Raw genomic sequence first — 19692 nt, 5'->3', positions numbered from 1 at the left:
CATCTATATGCTTGAGAGACTTTCTGGAACCACACAGCACTACAGATGACTGCTAGGGGAGTCATAACATAAGACATGCAGATGTTCCTACTTACTCCACCCAGCCCCAGTTTATACACTGAACTATCTCAGCTTCTTAAGAAAGCAAGAAATGATAAGCATTAAAAGGCCATGGACCACTAGTTCATGACATATGCTTCTCCCTTGGACCAAAAATCCTAATAAGAACAACTGAGGTCTTACTTCAATGCAACATCGCAAAGAAAGGATATGCCTGGGATTTTCTGTCCCTCAGATGACTGTTTATGTCAGAGCAGAATTTAAAAATAAAAAAACAGTGGTGAATCACTTGTAAAGTCTTCACTAAATTTACAAGAGACCTGAGAGACTGATAGAAAATTTTACTGATTATAGAATAAGTCTTTTCTCTTTCTTTCTTTCTTTCTTTCTTTCTTTCTTTCTTTCTTTCTTTCTTTCTTTCTTTCTTTCTTTCTTTCTTTCTTTCTTTCTTTCTTTCTTTCTTTCTTTCTTTCTTTCTCCTTGAACATTTGAACCGGAATGTATAGATAGGGGGAAACATGTAAAGTAGATGCATAAAGATGCCAGGTTTTAAGTTAAAATAGTAAATGCTATGTTTTAAGTTAAAATAGGAATGCTGAAACCCTCTTTCCCCTCTCTCCGTCACTGTGAATGCTTCTGTTCTCAGGGCGGCAGCCTGGGAAAGAATAGATAGGAGACAAACAAGGAAAATATGGAAAAAATTATCTCCTGTGTGCTTTTTATACAGGACATAGGGTTTGAAGGCACAACAAAAAAAATTCCATGGTATGAGGGAGGTCTGGAAAGCCTGTGTCTGTGTGAAGTTTTCCTTTTTGTAGTGCCCCAAATTAGATGATGAACAAAGCTCTTGAGCCAGCTGTTCCCAGCCCCAGCAAAAGCGGGTGGAATGTAAAGATGCTCAGTTCCACCAGTTACCTCAACCTGCAAATGCACATTAGTTTACAAGAGGAAGGAAAATTATTTCAACATCATATCAATAAGAGCCCCCAAACCTTTCTCTCTTATCTTTGCTAAATACCTTGGGAAGACTCATGCTATGAGAAACTCAGTAGTATACAAGCAAAACTCAAAGGAGACATCCAAAAGAGATCTCATTTCAGCACAAGACTGATCCACTCACCTCCATTTATTAAAATACACTTATTTATCTCTCAGCCATTCTCTGATTCAGATGAATGTTAGTATTAGGAGCTAGGAAAAAAAAAATCATAAGCATCTGAAATACCAGAAATAGAGAACCAAGAGTCAAAGTTTCATCTTGAACCTATCTAATCAATTTGATACATCATCTACCTTAACTTCATGAGCACCACACTGTGACCTTGAAGTAAAGCTCAGAGTGACAGACACCATCATGGCATCCTAAAAGTACTCAGTGGTTGGAGTGTGTTCTCCCCAGTGCCTCTGCCATGGTCACCTGAAAGCTGCTCAGGCAGTGTTCCCAAGAACTCTCTAGTTTTTCCTGCCTTTCTAAAAGAGATCACTGAGATTTTTTTCTCCCCCTCCCTTTTTCACACAGTAGAAGAGTGGTAATTAGGAAGCTGAAATGAAATATCCTCCTGTCATGCAGGCAGGCACACCCCTATTTCCCAGGAAGCTCTTTAACCACAAGACTATAAACATCAGACTGTACAATGCACCAGGGTGGGTTGGAGGGGAGACGTTCCCACTTTGAAGATAAGTCATTGTAGAGGCATCAGTTCTACATTCATCATGCCAGAGAGAGAGGGTGACAGTGAGCAGACCTGCTGCCTACCATCAGAGAGAGGGTAGCAGGTCTCACACTTTGGGAGAAAAATGTGTATGCCAGGTTAGAGTTTCACATTATAAAAAGAGAAAGAAATTCTGGATATCTTTCAGCAGATTTTGATCATTTTGTAAAGCAGTTATTAACACTTACACTTTCCATAAGGATCCTCCAGAAGGATATCTGTCCATCAGATATCAAGTGCCTACAAGCACTTCTTTATATCCTGGAGGCATACAAAAGGGCAAGGCCCAGACCAATATAGCTAGCCTAAGATGGCTATGTTATATACTTCTGGCACACTGGATCCTTCATCTTTGTGCCAGGCCCACCTCTTCCATTAAATGTAGCCCGATGTTTACTGTGAACATGAGGTCAGCTGTCCATAAGCAGATCTGTTATAAACTGCTGAATAGATTCATGGCTGGCAAATTTGCTGCCTCACTGTCCTCCATATTGCATCATTACTGAAATTCACTCAGACACTTTTTAACTGTTCTGTAATTGGAGGATTTTGTGAAGAATTTGGGAATGTTAGCAATCAAGACGTCTGCCACTGCAAAACTAAAAATATAAAATCGTCTGTGTTCTTCTGTAAAAAGTAATTCTGCTTAAGTCTGCTCCCACCAAAAAATGGATGTCATGCCATTCACTTCAAAGTGTGATCTGGGCTTAGATATTTAGTAGGAACTGGGTCAATTGTTATACTTTCCAACAGACCACAGAAGACAGAAGTGACTGATAGACTTGGTCAAAACAGACTGGATTTATCAAAATGTTTACATTGACAAGCTCATTGACAGGCCCACAGGATCACCTGCACCATCTCACTAAATTTGGAGAAGGAAAAGACATGAAAACATAAATAGAAATAAAAGCTATCTTGTTTTAAATGACCTCTCTTGATAAATCAAAAAGTTAAAACTAAAACAAAACAAAACAAAACAACTAGGAAGCCTGAACTAACAGTTTAGTTGCACACAATAGCCAAATGAGATCAATAGCAAACTTCCAGGGTGGTTTGCAATTATTAGAATAAATGCCAAACCTATTTAAATTGACACAGCATGGGCAGTAAGTGAGTAGTTCAGAAGAGTGTGTTGTGGAGACTGACCCTAGCACAAGTGCACGGATGTGAATGGATAGAGTGCTGCTGACAGTCTTTGCAGCATGAGTGCCAGCACACTTGGCTGGCCAGCATTCCCTCATGACCTATGGTTACCAGATGTGCAGTAGTTGTCTCATGATAACCTTCTATCTCTGCTTTTCAACTCTAAAGGATAAGTTTATTTTGAAGAGGTAGCTGACAGTATAGGAAATAGACAGGTTTCTCTTCCAGGATCAGCTAACCACATGCAGATGTGTCTGCCAAGTGCCTTATTCCTTTCATAAAAATGATATCTTACTCATTCTTAACTCAGGGATCTCTTCATGTTTTTCCTTCACTGCCATCTACAATGGTATTTATCCCTCTCTAACCCTTTCAGTCAGTACTCTAAACCACTTCCATTGTGGACTGGGGATGGACCAAAATAATTCCTAGTCAAAGGCCTTTTTTTCATGGAAGAACAAATGCTTCTTAAGTCTCTTTCCAACCAGTATGTAACTGGTTCACATGTACTCCCTTAGCATTCAGTGAAGCCTGCTGTTGACAGGCCTGAATCTAAGAGCATGTTTCACTAACTTCTCTCCTTTGGTAACAGTGTACCAAAATCTAAAAGTCTTGAGTTTCTTTTCTTGCCTTTACACCTTTGGACTTCAACACAGAGGTGGCCTCAGTCACTGACAGGAACCAGATGACCTTTCCCTTTCACAGGTCTCTTATTGGGTTACACATTTTCAGCAAAGTCTCCATAAGAGTGGCTGAAAAGACTATTCATAAAAGCTATCTGATATATAATACCTAGTCCATAGGTGCAAATAATGCAGCACCAAAACCCTTAGCAGGTTCTGATCTAACAAACTTCACATCATTTGCAAGATTTGCTCATGGTCTCAAACTTTCCTTGGTAGGTGGATACTTCTTTTCTTGTGGTTTGGAATCAAAGACATCTGGCTATGGTAATTCTTTTCATCTTCTCATCTGGATAGTTTTTACAGTTCAGGACAAGTGATAGTTAATCTACATTTCTATACTGTGAATACACTAGTGCCTGAGCATCTTTCTTATACTTTTTTTTTCCCCATTCCATGAGCATCATTTGTACCTGCATATCCAGTAATGACTCTGTTTTTCCATGACCAAAATACAAAGACATTACAAACACATAACTGAAAACATTGGAAAAAGCTTTCTGGGCAAAGATGTAATTTATGTAAATGAAACTTAAGAAGTGTTTTTCCCTTTCCCTACTGATTAGTGTTTTTCTCTTGAGGCCTTCTGGCTTTGGGGCTTTCATTTTGGTATCAACATTCTGGCCTCCGGAAGAGCTGAATGGTTTCAGAACCTCAGTCAGGAAAAAATAAACCCAAATGTCAGCTTTACACTCATAAAAAAAATAAAAGCAATGATAATTCAGAAATAAAGTGTTTACAGATTGCTTGCCATATTACATTACCAGCCCTAAATATAAGCCTTTAATGAAGGAATGCCACATTAATAGGGGACCAGGAACCACTGAAGGATAAAAATGATGCAAGAACTTCTGACATGGTAATTCCTTCCTTTAGAAAAACAGACAGTTTTCTCCAGTAGCTTAAATCTTGCAACCCTTCCCTTCACAACCCATCAGAGGTCCCATAATAAGTACGTACAACTTGCCACACAGCCACAGAAGTGGAGAGACTGTGAAAGCTGAAGAGGGGATTCAGTCTGTTGGGTGGGTTAAGTAGATGTCATGAAAACCACACACAAAAGGCTGTGGTTTTCCATGCCATAATTGATTTCTTCCATGAACAGCAAATTAGGGAATATTCAAAAGGAAAAGCAATTCCCAAGTTCCTCCTGAGACATGTGTGAATTGGTCTAATACATAATTATTAATTATGCCCTGGAAGCTTTATTAATGGAAATTTATTAGGAATAGCCAAAAGTTATAGAGACACAGCAAGAGAGACTTTGAATAAACATTCTATCAAGTCAAATAATGTTGAAAGGAACTAAACAACAACGTCAAGGCTAAACATCCGAGTAAAGAAGGCTAATACGCCAATAATTTAGAAATGGAAGACATGTCCAACTAGAAGAACAAGAAAATTAGGTCTAAAACAATACCAGTGGAAAAAAATAATAAAAGAAGAATAAGAAAAGCATGAACAATAGTAACAGAACTTTCCATCTTCATTCTCCTATGACTGAGTTTTCATTCTCGACCGATATTAAGGTGCCTTGAAAATAGGCAAAACCACAATATGACAGAAATATATAATTTGCATTACCATTTATTCTGCAATGAAACTTTCATGTGATGCAAAAATAATCAGATTAGATCAGATAGTTCAAAGCTATCCTGGCTGAAAGTACTGCAAGAGGAGTTAACAATAGCAGACATTAAACGATAGATGAAAATCTAGGTCAATGCATAGAACTAGACTTAATTGTATATACAAAATGATGGGTTGTAAATTTGCTGTGACCATTTGACAGGTGTTCATCTACCTACAGATGTTAGAATATTGTATAATAAATATCTAGTGCATGTTCAGTCCAAAAGGCAAACAAACCAGGACAAAGATACTACTGAGGGATTAAGGAACAAAGCACTGAACACCTTCAGTGCCCACTCTTCTGAAAAGCATGTGCAGTTCTGGTTGCCCTTTATCAAAAAGGACACAATAAAAGGTAGAAGTGCAACAAAAATATTCAATGGTAGCAAATGGTTTCTGTATGAGGAAGAACTTTTCTTTTTGGAAAGAGAAATCTGACAGGGGATATAACGTAAGATCATAGGAAAACTCAGTTTGGAAAAGGCCTCAGGAGGACTCTAGTCCAGCTACCTATTTTTTAATAGGGTGACCTCTGAGGTTTATCCAATTGAATCTGAAAAACCTCCAAAGATGTTAAGTGCCCCTTGTCTGGGCAACCTATTACATTGCTGCACTGTCCTCTTGGTTTAACAGCTTTCTTTTTAACTCATCTAACAATTTCTTGTTTCAACATATGTCCATCATCTTCTTGTCCTCACATTGTGAAGACCCTGACAGCTTTCTCAGTGACATAATCTTAGCTATTAGAAGGTGATTTAGGTCTACATGAAATCTTCTCTTCCATCTTGGGTCAGTATAATTGTGACATTTATGGGAAACATAGATAATGATCGCTCCTTTCTTCATAACATGAAAGGCAACAAACAAAAGTTTTTAACAAGGAGTTTATTAAAAATATATATAATCACTTTTTTTTTCCCTCTGAAAAAATATATAGTTGTAGATGATGTGTAAGTGTGAGCAATTCAAGATTTTGCAGAATTAATTACCACATGATTTTGTCTCCTAAAAATAGGCTTTTGAACCCACAGTTTGTGAAGAAAGTCTACAGGAACCTTAAACATGTCCATGTAATGTTCATGCCACATTTAGTTTGGGAAACAACTCATTCAAAGACTCTTAGAGTCTGGAAATGTTTGCAAGAAGAAGCACCACCCTAAACTTTGCCAATCTTTGTATACTTTTCTGTATTATCTGCTATTTGTTGTTGTTAAAAACAGTGTGGTGATCTAAGGCTTGACAAAGGTCTCATGATACTCTATGACTTTAGTCACAGACACAGAAGTATTGGCATAGGCTCTTGGGCCAGGCTCTGCTCCACTCTGCATCCCTGTCAATGCCTGTTGGTTGTTTAAACTTCTTCCCACTGCAACAGCTTCTGGCTACTGCTGGATTTTCCCTCAGATATACACCCTTGACCAGCTTAATGGGAATATGGTAAACAACAACAGCTTGACTGTATAAATAGAGAAATGAATGTTTAAAGAACACAGCACTGCATTGGATCAACCACAATGAAATTGCAGGAGCAAGCAGGAAATAAACTGATTGTATGGGCTTTTGTTACCATCATGGATGCAGAGAAATACTCAAGTATGCAGAGACAGAGTGCTTCTCTGAAAGGCATTATATTTCCATATATGATTTTATTTATCCTTTTGCCCTTAAGCCACCCACAGGAGCTTTTTGAAACAGAGATCTGTTTCCATTCATGCTTCAGTGTTGTCTGCAGACAGCAGAGTTGTACTTCATGACAGGCAATCTTCAAAAGGTTTGGATGTTCAAAGTTTGTATGGGCTTATCTGAATTTCTCAGGTCTGCAAATCTCATGGTATCAGCCTACAGCTTGGTACTTGAAGCACTTCCTGGTGAAATCCCAGATGGAAACAGAGGCATAATTTGACTTCAGAGGGTCCAGACCAAGATATGCATTCAAGCTCTGATAGATTTAAGAGGGAGCTGAAGACACAGTGCATGCTGGCAAAACACGCAGAGATCCTTTTGTGCATGCCAGATATGCACAGATTTTTTGATTCTTCATGAGGATCCTACAGAAAAAAACATAGAAAGGTAATTTCCACACATCAAAAAAGAGGCATTTTGTGGGGACTTTTATGAACCTAATCCACTCCACAATTCAACAGTTTCCATAGATAATGTTTGCACTATTGCTTTTTTTTTTTTTTTTTACACAAATAAAAGTCAACAGTCAAACCTTACAAAAAATGAATACACTTTATGTCCCTCATGAGTGACCAGTCTTCTGGTCTTTCCTTATGTCGTAAGCTGCATTTTGCCAATGATGTGTCTGGTTTCTCTCTGTTTATGCCATATTCATCCATTCTGCAGTTGTTCTTTCTCATGTGCCTACCTACAACATCTTAAACAACTAGTTACTGCTGACATGCCACTGCTTTAGCTTCTGGGTACTTCAAAGGGCACTGTACTCAAGAGCACTGTAAATTTGCAGGGAGGTAAAACCAATGGAGGTGACTATTTCTTCAAACACAATCATTCCAATACTTACAGCTCTGTAATGAAATATGCTTGTCTTTATAAAGTGTTTTCAAGTCTTGTTTTTGCTGAATAGCAACATAAAAATTGCAGCTTACTAGTTCATGTAATTCCTGACTTTTCAGTTTTATAATTTTAGCTTGGATAAATAACTTCCTGTAGCAGCAAAGAAGATCATTTATATATGAACTATTGCTAATTAAAAATTAAGTGCAACATATCATCTAACATACCAGCTCCTTTAAGTGGATCTGGTGTTATAAATGACACATAAAATACAGATGAAGCAAGTTTCAAACTGCTACATCCTTCCTTTTCCTTCAGATTTTGAAACTGGAGGAACCATACCAGAAGAAAGTCTTGACCAGAAAGTCTTGGCTAGGTCAACAACATAAAGTGTATATCAGTGTCAATAGTTTCCACAACATAGTTCTACATCTCCCTCAAATCACTTTGACTATGTTAGAGATTATGTTACAGATATTATTGGGATTTTAATAATACTGCTGCAATGTAGGTTAAACAGATGTCTTTCTACTTGATATCAATTTCTCCTAATATTTTTCTGTAGATGCAGCTCTGTTGTCACCAATAATCATTCCAGTTGAAAACAATTCATCTGCCATGCAGTAAGTGCAACAGAAATTGCTCCCTAGTATCATTTTTTTGTGCACTTAGTGGGTATACAATGACAAAATATGAATTACTCATGTCATAAGAACATTTCTGTGGAGGTTAGGTGAAGAGGTAATTTCTCTGAAATAAAGGAGCAGTATTTGGGTATATGGAGAAACACAAACTTTTGAAATACTTGGTTACAAGCTAAGAAAAAACAGAATTTTACAAGTAGATATCACTGAGCCAACCAATTTCAACAAGCTCAGCATGCTCAGGTGACACAGTGTGCTCTTCATACTTCCAGAAGTATGGCTTTTCCACAAATTTTTTGGAGTCATCTTATACTGTAACTTCTTACCAGCAAATAGCTACAGAAAGCAGATTCAGTACACATTTCATCTTAAACTCAGGAGCCACAGCACAGAATGCATTCATTTAGTTCATTTTCCAAAGACTATACATAATATGCAGTTCATCTGACTCTCAGTGAAACATTTTGAGAGTTTGCCAGCTTCAGAATATTCCTGGGAATATTTATCACTGGTGTTCTCCATTTCCTTTCTTGATCCTCTCCTTGAAAGTCAGCCAAACAAATGTGGATAAATATATCTGATAGTTTCTAAAATGTCTCAGCAACTAATCGGAAATAACTGGACCATCTCTTGCAGAAATAAAACTGAATATCTGCCTCTTAATATGCAGTTCTTAAATGTAGGACCTTATCTTTAATAAACAGGCCAAGTTTTTGTAGTTCATTTAGAGTACTTTTACTGGGCTGTATAAATATACATGAAATTAAGAAAATCTTTGTTAGTTGCTTTTTTTTCCCCTCCCATGCTAAATATTAATCTCCTTATTCTATCCAGGAAAGCCAGTCTTTAATATATAAATTTCAATTTTGTACAATCTGAGGATGCCTTTTATTCTGAAGAGTAATGGAAATAGTAGAAAAAACCCTGAACAAAATCCCTCAGTTCATATTTAATGTCTTAATAAATTCCAGATTTTGACTATGTAGATGATGAAGCTGAAAAAATTCTATCTTTTCATTAAAAAATGCATTAAAAGTCCAAATCCAGGTTGCATTCTTTTTCTCTCTTTGACTATCATCATTCACACAAATGTGCCTGTCTGGCAAGGACTTTGAAATATAGTTATGCTCTTGTGAGAAACACTGGCTTTCCTGGAAAGTAAAGTGTTTTGTTTCTCCATTAAACAGTTACAAGTGTTGGACACACCAGCAGCCAGTGTGCTTCTACCCTCATGATCACAAGGAACAGGAAAGAATTAAAAGGCGTTTTCTGAAGCTGTTACCCAATTATTAAGCTATTATAGGACTGATCTTTCTGACTCTTTTCAAAGTGGATGGCCTGCACTAAGGATTTCTTTGGTTAAAATCACTGACATAGTATTAAAATGCTGCTGCATTAGAGTCCTTTCTGTTGATCACAACTTCAGTGCTTTTTGTCAGAAGTTAGACACACACTCTCCAGAAGTGTTTCTTCAGGATCCTCCCCTTAGTAGCACTTGTCCTCCAAAGAAGAGAGAAAGGAATAGTTATTTTTGTATCCGCCCTGAAAAAAGGATCCCTGAATGAACTCTATATCTTTCCCCTTTTTTATTTTTGAATAAAGTAAATGTATTAGATATGTTATCCCTTGGTCCTTCATCTCTCTAGAAGCCAAGTCACAGACAGACTTACAATTGTAATGTCAATTAAATTGTCTTCCTCCTCACAGTAAAAACAGCCCATGATTCAGTACCAACATCCTCAAGTTCTGTTTGCAAGATCTTACATTGAAGGGATCCTGAAGAAATTTTGCATCTTTACATGCCCATGGCTTTTCGTGGGTGAGACAGATTCTGCCTGGCAGTAACTCCCTACCAAGGGGAGGGGAGATGATGAAGTCTCCTTTAGGTCCTTTAGGTTCATGTGGCTGGGGATGCTGGGTATTATATCTGGTGGTAAAAACATGCAATGTTCTTGGGCTTTCCTTGCTCTGCTCCATTTCCAAAAGCTCTTGTCCATACCCACTCTGCAGTGTACCCTCTCCACACCCCGGTTAGGTTATTTAACAATAACACAACAGGTATCTTTGGATTTTTCTGCTTGTAAACTTTAAAATGTTTAACATGTTTAACAAAGCTTATAATGAACTCAATGTGTTTTTCAAATATTCATAAGAAAAAAAGTTCAAAACAAAAAAAAGCCCACCATCAAAATCATGCCTCTGTGGATTTCCTTGTGGTTACATTACATCCCAGTAGAATTGTGTGCACTGATAAAATGGAAATTTACTGAAAATGAGAACTAAATGTTGAGTACATCCTACCCTCTTGGCAATTTCTGTAATTTGATTTCCAAATATTTCATAAACCAGAATCATTTACAGAGATTTCTATGGGATCTAGTAAGGCTCAGAGAAGAAGAGTTTGTAAAGCAGTATTAATACTGACCATCTAGGTTTTTTTCACTGTGTGCTCTTAGCATATGTGTCAATTAGATTAAGTCTCTTCTGTTTGGGCTTGACTAGAACAAGTGACACGAAAAAGTGAAGTTGCAGAGGTTTAATTTGAAGAGACAGTAAAATAAAAGGAAAATAGAGCTAATCCCAGGCATAACAATATATCATATTACATGTTGCCTTGACTGTCCAATCAAGCCATCAAGCATGAATAACATTCCTTTGACTTCCATTGCCCAGACTAATTTTATACTCAGCTGTGTTCAGAGGTTATTTGATTTTTTTGATACAACATGTCCCTGCTTGCAGGGCTTTTACTACCAGCCTTGAAGCTGGTTTTATCATACTTTTAAAAGTGGAATGTATATATGGAAAACAATGTCTCTCACAAATGATACTGGAGGCTTTAAGATTTTATGGAAACTTTCATTGTTTCACTATTTACCTGAAGTCCTGATTCTAGAAGAATCTTGTCCTTTTTAATGAAGTTTTAAGGTTGTGCAGAAAAAAAGTTAAGTATGTCCTGTTGTTACTAATCTAAAAATCTAAAAAACCCCAAACCACTGACTCATAGAAGTAAAAGTATACTTAGAGATACAGTGTGCATTTCAGGTCAAATTCAAAACAGTCATTCTGAGTATTTGAGTTTGGCAATGTTGCAAATATCTCTTTAGTAAAGTCAGTATTTTTATCTAAACTTGATCCCTTATTACATCTTTCCATTGGCTTCATGCTATATAATATGCTGGTCTCTTGCACTGTCAGTTTAGATGAGCTAACTAGGTGTTTATGATATACTCACTGCCATGATATCGTTCTGGATACCACTGCACCCAGTGGAGATTGCTGTACTTCTGGCATCCTTGCTTAGTACTTCTGGTTCTTGTGCATTTCACTTCATAAAAACATTTATATCAATAGACCAAAATAAGATCTGGTCTAAGCAAATCTAACCTCATTTTAGGATCAACACAACAGTGGATGAGGATCTGTCTGCACCAAGCCTAATAATTTTCTAAAGTATTTATTTTACAGTGAAATCAATATTATGATACAAACTAGGAGTACCACAACCTTTGTCTTTTAAACCTCTTTAGGAGCATTAATCACAGGAATTAAAAATTATGTTAATGTAATTTGGAATATATAATTTACAACTGAAAATAGCATCTCAATACTTAAAAATACATCCCACCATGTAATATTTCTTAGAATGGAAAATTTAAAAATTTAACCCTCTTTTTTTCTCTGCAGTAAAGGTAATTATAGTGTAAATATGGTTTTCATTGCAATCACTGCTGTAGGGAGTCATGAAACAACTCATAAAGGATTCATACACAAAATCAGTAAAACCCAGGAATTTTATGATAAATGTTATACTTACCTCAGTCTGAGAGAGTTCAAGTCACCTAAAGACAAAGCCAGAATATGCCATGATTTAAAGTAGTAATTTAAATAGTGGTAATTTTAAAATAAACTTTTAAACTTGTCAACAAGCCACAAGACACAGGAGAATAGTATTACTGCTTAGCGTAGGCAATGCATTCACTGCATTAAAAAACCCTCTCCATTTTACGAGTAAAGAATGCAAATGGTCTATAATCTACTTGGTTTTATTTCCTACTCTCTGTGGGTGCTGATTTTTAGCCTATCTCACTTCATGACCCTTGAGACTTTTTATTTTCCCTACTGCAATAGAATCCTCCAAGATGAGAATCAAAAATTATTCCTTTTTCTCTTGTTAGCTCCTCATCAATACTATTTTGTTACTTTATCAGAGTTTCAGCTGCCACGTTTGCACTTTACAAGTCACTCTCTTCACTATGCTTGATCCGTGTTTTCAGTTGCCTTGCAAATGTGCCACTGTCACCTCAGAAAGCTGTTTGTTTTCCTCCTGTTTTCTGTCTAATGCTTCCCATTTCTGCACCAAATTCCAAAGTCATTATCCATCTTGTTTTCAAAACTCATTCCCTCATTATCAGTTTAATGCTTTCTCACTTTTCTCCCTCATGCTTTCAAAACTTTGCAGGTCTTCCTGCTCCAAATGCTTACCACTGTGCACTTATCTATTCCCTAATGCATCTTTTTAAAATGGCTGTCAAACCTTATTTATCTGCTTTCCTTCTTCTTCTCCTTGTCTATCTCCCTCGATCTTTGTAGCTTTTGAGAAATGTCTCTTGGTCTGTCTTCTTCCTCTTTCTCCTTCCTCATTAGGCACTCCTATATGGAAAGGGATCTTTACAAATTTTATCTTCCAGAGTCCACCCTTCCTTTACTACTGGGCCATATAACTCACAGCCCCCACAGTAGTACCTAATCTTCTCCCAACTTTTCTCGGGATTTTTTCTTCCTCTCTTACAATTACTTTAGCACTGTCTATTTCAGTTATTCAGTTAGTATATTTTAATACTTTGCTCATAGAATCATAGAATGGCAGGGTTGGAAGGGACCATAAAGGCCATCTAGTTCCAGCCCCTATGCCATGGGCAGGGACACCTTCCACAAGACCAGGTTGTTTAGAGCTCCATCCAACCTGGCCTTGAACTTCCAGGGATGGGGCATTCAAAACTTCTGTGGGCAACCTGTTCCAGTGCCTCACCACTTGCACAGCAAAGAATTTCCTCCTAATGTCCAATCTAAACCTGCTCTCTTTCAGTTTGAATCCATGCCTGCTCCTGTCACTACAGGCTCTTGCAAAAAATCCCTCTCCATTTTTTCTTGTAGGCCCCTTCAGGTACTGAAAGGTGGCAATTAGGCAACCCCAAATCCCTCTTTTCTCCAGGCTGAACAATCCAAATTCCCTCAGTTTTTCCTCACATGAGAGGTGCTTCACCTCTCTAAGCATCTTGGTGTCCCTCCTGCAGATTTGCTACAAGAGGTCCATATCCTTCTTGTGCTGGGAACCCCAGAGCTGGGCACAGAACTGCAGGTGGGTCTCATGAGGCCAGAGCAGAGGGACAGAATCAGAATCCCCCCCCTTGCCCTGCTGGCCACACTACTTCTGATCTGCTAATTCCTTGGCCATTAAATTATGTCATTAGCAGTTTAAAAAAAGTGCTTGTAAGATTGTTTAAAGTGAATGACAGATTTTAAATTTGGTTTTAATTGTTTATATCTAACAACACAGATGACAACACAGTTCATGTTGAAATACACAGGTCATATGTTGAAAAATTAGCTGAACTTTTAAGTGAAAATTCTGCCATACTATATTTAAAGAAAAAAAATCCGTATTAATATAGAGAATATTGTACAGATGCAAACAATTTCTCAGTGTAACTTTTAATTCCTCACATAGGAATTGACTGTTGCTAATGCTTGGAAATATTATCCTGCCTCATAGGGTTCTGTCAGAATGTAACATAAACCACAATTTGGCACTATATTCTCATGGTTTGCAGTTCTACATTTATCGTGAAAGTTGTGTTTTGCTGTTGCTTCAGGTTTGTCTGTCACATTCCATGCTCCTCCATGTCCATGAGGAGTATTCTGAAGTGAATAGGTTTGCCACAGCAGTGAAATGGAAACTCACTTTTTAATGACATTCCATCATGCTCCATCATGGCCTTGTTTGAGAATATTTGAGACAGATGCATGTTAAAATGGCACATGGGATATCACTTTAGCTGCAAACAAACAGTAAGTACAAGAGAGATTATCTGTTTAGAATAATAACTTGTTAATGGGGAATATCAATCACAGACCTAGTTTAACTTAAGAAACAAGATCATACTTTGTAGAGATGCAGAAACTATAGGTGTCCACCAACTCTCCAGGTCTGTGAAATCAGCACCAGTCTTTATAAAAGTATTTTGAGAGCATAGTAAAGCAAAGTATAGAAAAGAATCAGCCATGACAGATATTTTGTTGCAGGGTCTTTCTGTCTTCAGTCAAGAAAAATAGCAATGCAAAACAGACTCAAAGAACCACAGTGCTGAAGCTACAAGAAAATGCACGAGTGCATAACTCATTGTCACACTACAGAATTCAAGTATATTGTTAAAACTCCTTCAATTTGGATACATCTGCATAACCATGTCAGTTAATTCATTGGATCCATTTCTCACTGAAGTACCAGCCAGACCAAACAGCTCTCTTCTTTGTAAAATAAATACAAACGGTAAATCTTTGAGATGCTTATCAGCTAGAGGACTAAGAAAACCAATTACTTTATCTGAGCTAGGGAAAAACTAAACAAAACAGACCAGAATCTAATAAAAAATACCTGGACCATAGCTTTTGAGAGCTACCCCTGCTTCTCAGAAATAATGGGGTAGAAAAAGGAACTTCTAAATTATAGTTGACACTTAGCAAGGCTTCCTTCAAAACCCACCCTTCAAAACCCACCCCCCTATCCACCTGGCAGAGAAGTATCCACCTACACAGCCTTCAAACAGATTTCAGCCTTCCTTTACTATTGAAGAAGAAATACTAAAAGATACTTTTACAACTTCATTAGCTTGGATTTCTTACATTCAAGCCCCCAGAAAGATACAGTAATTTTGGAATATACAGGCCAATTTTTTTCTTGGCTTTGAACAAAAGAGTTTTTAGGATGATACTATAAGCTATCCTTTCAGGCTTCATTTTGTTTTGTTTTGTTTTATTTTTTCCCCAGAGAGTTTGCCATACTGTTGCCACACATGCTAAATCCTATCAGCAAAGTATTTTCACTCATCTGGATCAACTCACTCAGTAGCAGTCAAAGCCTGTCTCCCATCAACTTAACCAGAATTTCTTTCTTCCCAAACTGTCTAGCAGCTGAGCAGACTCCCTAGGATCACATGTTCAAATATACCTACTTTCCATAGCACATTTGGACTTTTGGAGTGCACTTCCAGAGCCTGCTCTGCTCACTGTTTTCTCTGTACAATCAAATACTGGGTTCTGCTGACGTGTTTTTAATAACAGCACAGTATCCCATGCTCTGGGACAGAAATACCACAACAATAAGATACAACTCAAAATCAAATGGTTCATCAAGAGGCAAGTTTGAGTTAAGAGGAGAGGCTTACTGGCCCTTTCCTCACAGCCTACTTGGGTGGCATCTTCCACCAAGGAGGCAGCCTTCTTTTCATTCAGGTAAAGAAATTCTCCTGCCTACTTGAAAATGAAGAGATTCTTTGCAGCCTGAGCACCCAAGTGCATGACAGGATTATGACATACCGAGCCACCCACATTGTCACAGAGAAGTTTCGTTTTTTAAGAAAAACCACAAACACTAGGATGAATTTTAAGATGGAAAATGCTCTTGAAGGACTGTGCTTAAGTGAAAATGCACATGAGGAACTTCACACACAGAGACATATCCCAAAAACAACAACAACAACAACAACAACAACAACAACAAAAAAAAAAAAAAAAAAAAAAAAAAAAAAAAAAAAAAAAAAAACCAACCCCACACCACCATCACCACAAAAATAAATAAATAAAAAACAACAACAAAAATCCACCAAAAAAACCCAAAAAACAGCAGATGTATTTTTTTTCTGTATAACGCAAATATTTCTAAACCAAATAACCAATAATAAGTCCTCTCAACATTCTCTCCAGCAGGGTTAAGTACATATAGTTATGATGTCATAGTCTGGAAGAATTCCCTTGGGAGGGGGAGGAGATTAGGCCAGCAAGGTTGCCCATTTTCTTCTCACGGTCTTTCAGCAAACTGACCTCTCAGAGCTCTCCATTCCCTTAAGCATTGATGACAAATTGGAATGAAGTCACATTCACATTTAAATCTACAGATTTCTCTCTATTGCTTAAAAAGTTTGTAGGTTTATTCTTGTCAAGACCTGGGCCAGGAAAGCCAAAACTCACATAGAAAACTAGCTAATCTTGCTCCAAGATATAAACTTCTTGCTGCTCTCAGCGCCTGATGTTGTCCCCTGGGTTTGATGAGGCAATTTCCCATCTGCATTTTTAAATGAAAAGACAGTTGAGTCATACTCTGGGAAAGGGCTGCTGCACGTGCCAAGGCATGGTACAGTCAGGGCAGAAGGGAGTGTGTGAAAGCAGGACTGCCTACCTCTTTCCTCTCCATTCCCACTTTGCACAGCCTCTTTGCAGAGAACAGTGTAGGCTGCTGAAGGCAGGGAAGCAGAAAAACCACCTTCATCCTGGTAAAGAAGCACCTGCTGAGTTCCTGTCTTTCAAAACCAACTTCAGGGGCAGGTACTGTGCAGGCAGCATTATAAGCTGCCTTCAAAGTCAGCAGAACAAATGTCTTATTGAAATGATTAAATGGTAACCAACTATGTCAGCTTTCTGTAAAGTTCTGTAAAGCTGGCTATTCCTTTGCACGAGTTATATAGTTTGACAACATTGAAATCAAGTTAAAAATAAAGATATCAGAAACCTTTGAATCATGATTCCACATAATTGTTTTATTGTTTTATGTTAATCCAAAGCATGAATATAGTTTCTTGGAAAATCAGAGACAGATTTTAAGGAGCTATTAATGTCAAAGCTCATTACTTAAAGAACAATTAATAATTTCCTTGCATCAAATGAAATATTTAAATAAATGGTTATGGGAAATTTTCTCTTGACTAAATTGAAAAGTTGCCATCTGTCTTTCATTCTCCCTTTGTTATCTGTCAGTAAAATAAAATAAAATAGAAAAAATAATTCTTATACATTAGAATAATGCTGTGATAAGGTGCTGATGTTTACATTAGTTTGTTCTCACTCAGAAATGCACATGTTTATAATGCAGCATTTTCTAATAAACATTCAGGCATATATTGTGAATTTTTTGGCATCTAAGGAACAATTTACCATAAAGATCTGAAAGAAAGTTAGAGTTTTTTTGTCATTTCAAAAGTAAAAAAAAAATAGATATTGTGCTGTCACAGGCTCTAGAACAAAGAGAAGTGTTTATGTCATTGAACAGCTCCAGCATCTTGAAAGATGTATGCACAAAGAGGTTTTAGGCAGGAGGATGTCTCTGATATTTTTCAGGGATCCCATGATTTTAATAGAGGATACAACTTTTCCATTCTGAGGATCACATGCACACAGTATAAACATGGACTCCCTCTTAATAAAGCAAATTGGTAAATATATCCAGAATTACCACATCATCTGTTTTTAAACCATCTGTTTATTTAATGTCTTAAATGCAGAGAGCAAGGCACATAGCTATATTTTACATCAACCATTCTCTTATTTCATATGATTCCATTTAAAGCTAAGAAAGCCTAGCTTGGGCAGCTGTCCTGCTATATGAGCTGTGGTCACCAAGTGAGATCACCAGCCTGTTTCAGTGGGAGATCACCATGACTGAATGTTCCCAGAGGATGGTAGCCATGTCTTGAAACATTGACTAAAACATACTGAGAAAGAAGAATCACCCAGAAAATTAGTGCTGGTAAGTGCATCGGTTTGTTAGGTAAGACCTTGCAGGGTGCAGCTGGGTCTCTAGCTTTGCTGAGGAAACTGTCTGCCCATGTTTTCTGAATTGTAACTTCCTGTAAGCTTTACTTGGAGAGCAAGCTTTTCTCCAGGGAAGCAGATTTTTTGTTTTATACAGTACTTCCAGACCTCTTTCTCAGCTGTGAACAACACCCACTTGCCTCCTGGGATAGGTTTCAGCCTCTTCTCATCTCCCAGGCACAGACCTTCTGAGTTTGCACACCCAACATGGTCAGGTCCCAGAGCAGAATGGGGAGTACAGCACTCCTCAGCATCCTCAAGGCACAGAGGATGCCTAACAGCTCTTGTGCCCTGACTGCTCCTCAACAAGTGGGTCTATCCTTTCAGAAACCTCAGCTGGCATACAGGAGCATTTCAGTCATCAGTATCACCTTTATCTCATAAACCAATTCAGGGAGCTTCATATATTCAATGAAAAGAATTGAATATATGCCTTATAAGCTGACAAGTAAGCCTCTGACTGAACCCAAGTGAAAAGTGTAATATGGCCCTTTTTCCTGCCCGCAGATCCAGGGAGATGCTAAATTCTTTGGGAAGAGAAAATCTTGTCTTTTGGAAGTGGTGTCAAACCTGCTGTCAAAGGTGTAGATATTTCTGGGCACCACAAGGCAGAAAACTTCTAGAGAAAAATAATATTAGCTGGCACAGGTTGAGGTAAAGGGTGAAGAATCTGCAAATAGGATCTGCAATACCTAAAATCCTCTGAAGGCCAAAAAAATTTTAAACTTTACCATACACACACACATGCATACACCTTCAGGAATGAAATCTGGTATCTAACTGGTAAGCTTCAGAAAGAAAGAATCATTGAATCATTTAGGTTAGAAAAGAACTTAAAGGACAAATGAGCTTCTGAGTGTTAGTTAGTGTTAGCTCCAGGCTCAGGTGACAATGTGTTTTATCTGTGAGTTAGGCACAAAGGAGATCTGTAATAAACTCTCTCAGACTTCAGCTTTGGATTCACTCTTCCGTCTCGTGTCTTCTGTTTTTCTCGTTTTACTATACATGAAATGGCCATTTACATTTGTGGTGTGTGTTTGTAGACTAAATGTGCTTCATTAAATTTATAGGTATAGTGTGCTTTACAGGTTTTTTTTCTTTATACAGAGTCTGGTCATTAGACGTAATAATAGTAAACCATTGCCTCTCAAATTATGTTACAGGACATTATTACAAAGCCTGTAACTGTTCTGTTATTTATAGTCTCTAATTTACTGCTCTTTGTCTAAGCAACCATCAACTAACTGTACTCTTAAATCTTGCTCTTTTGCTGAGATGTTTAGACTACCATTTTTATTGTTACACGCTTTTATTCTTCCATTCATTCCACACAGACTGTTTAGGTGATTTGTTTCCTGCCTATGTGCACTGACAGCCCAGACACTGAGAACTGGATTAATAGGAAATAACTCATGAGTTGGTTTTATG

Source organism: Zosterops lateralis, assembly GCF_965231275.1.
Source record: "Zosterops lateralis genome assembly, chromosome: 1".
Classification (NCBI taxonomy): domain Eukaryota; kingdom Metazoa; phylum Chordata; class Aves; order Passeriformes; family Zosteropidae; genus Zosterops; species Zosterops lateralis.
Note: the sequence above shows the minus strand (reverse complement) of the source record.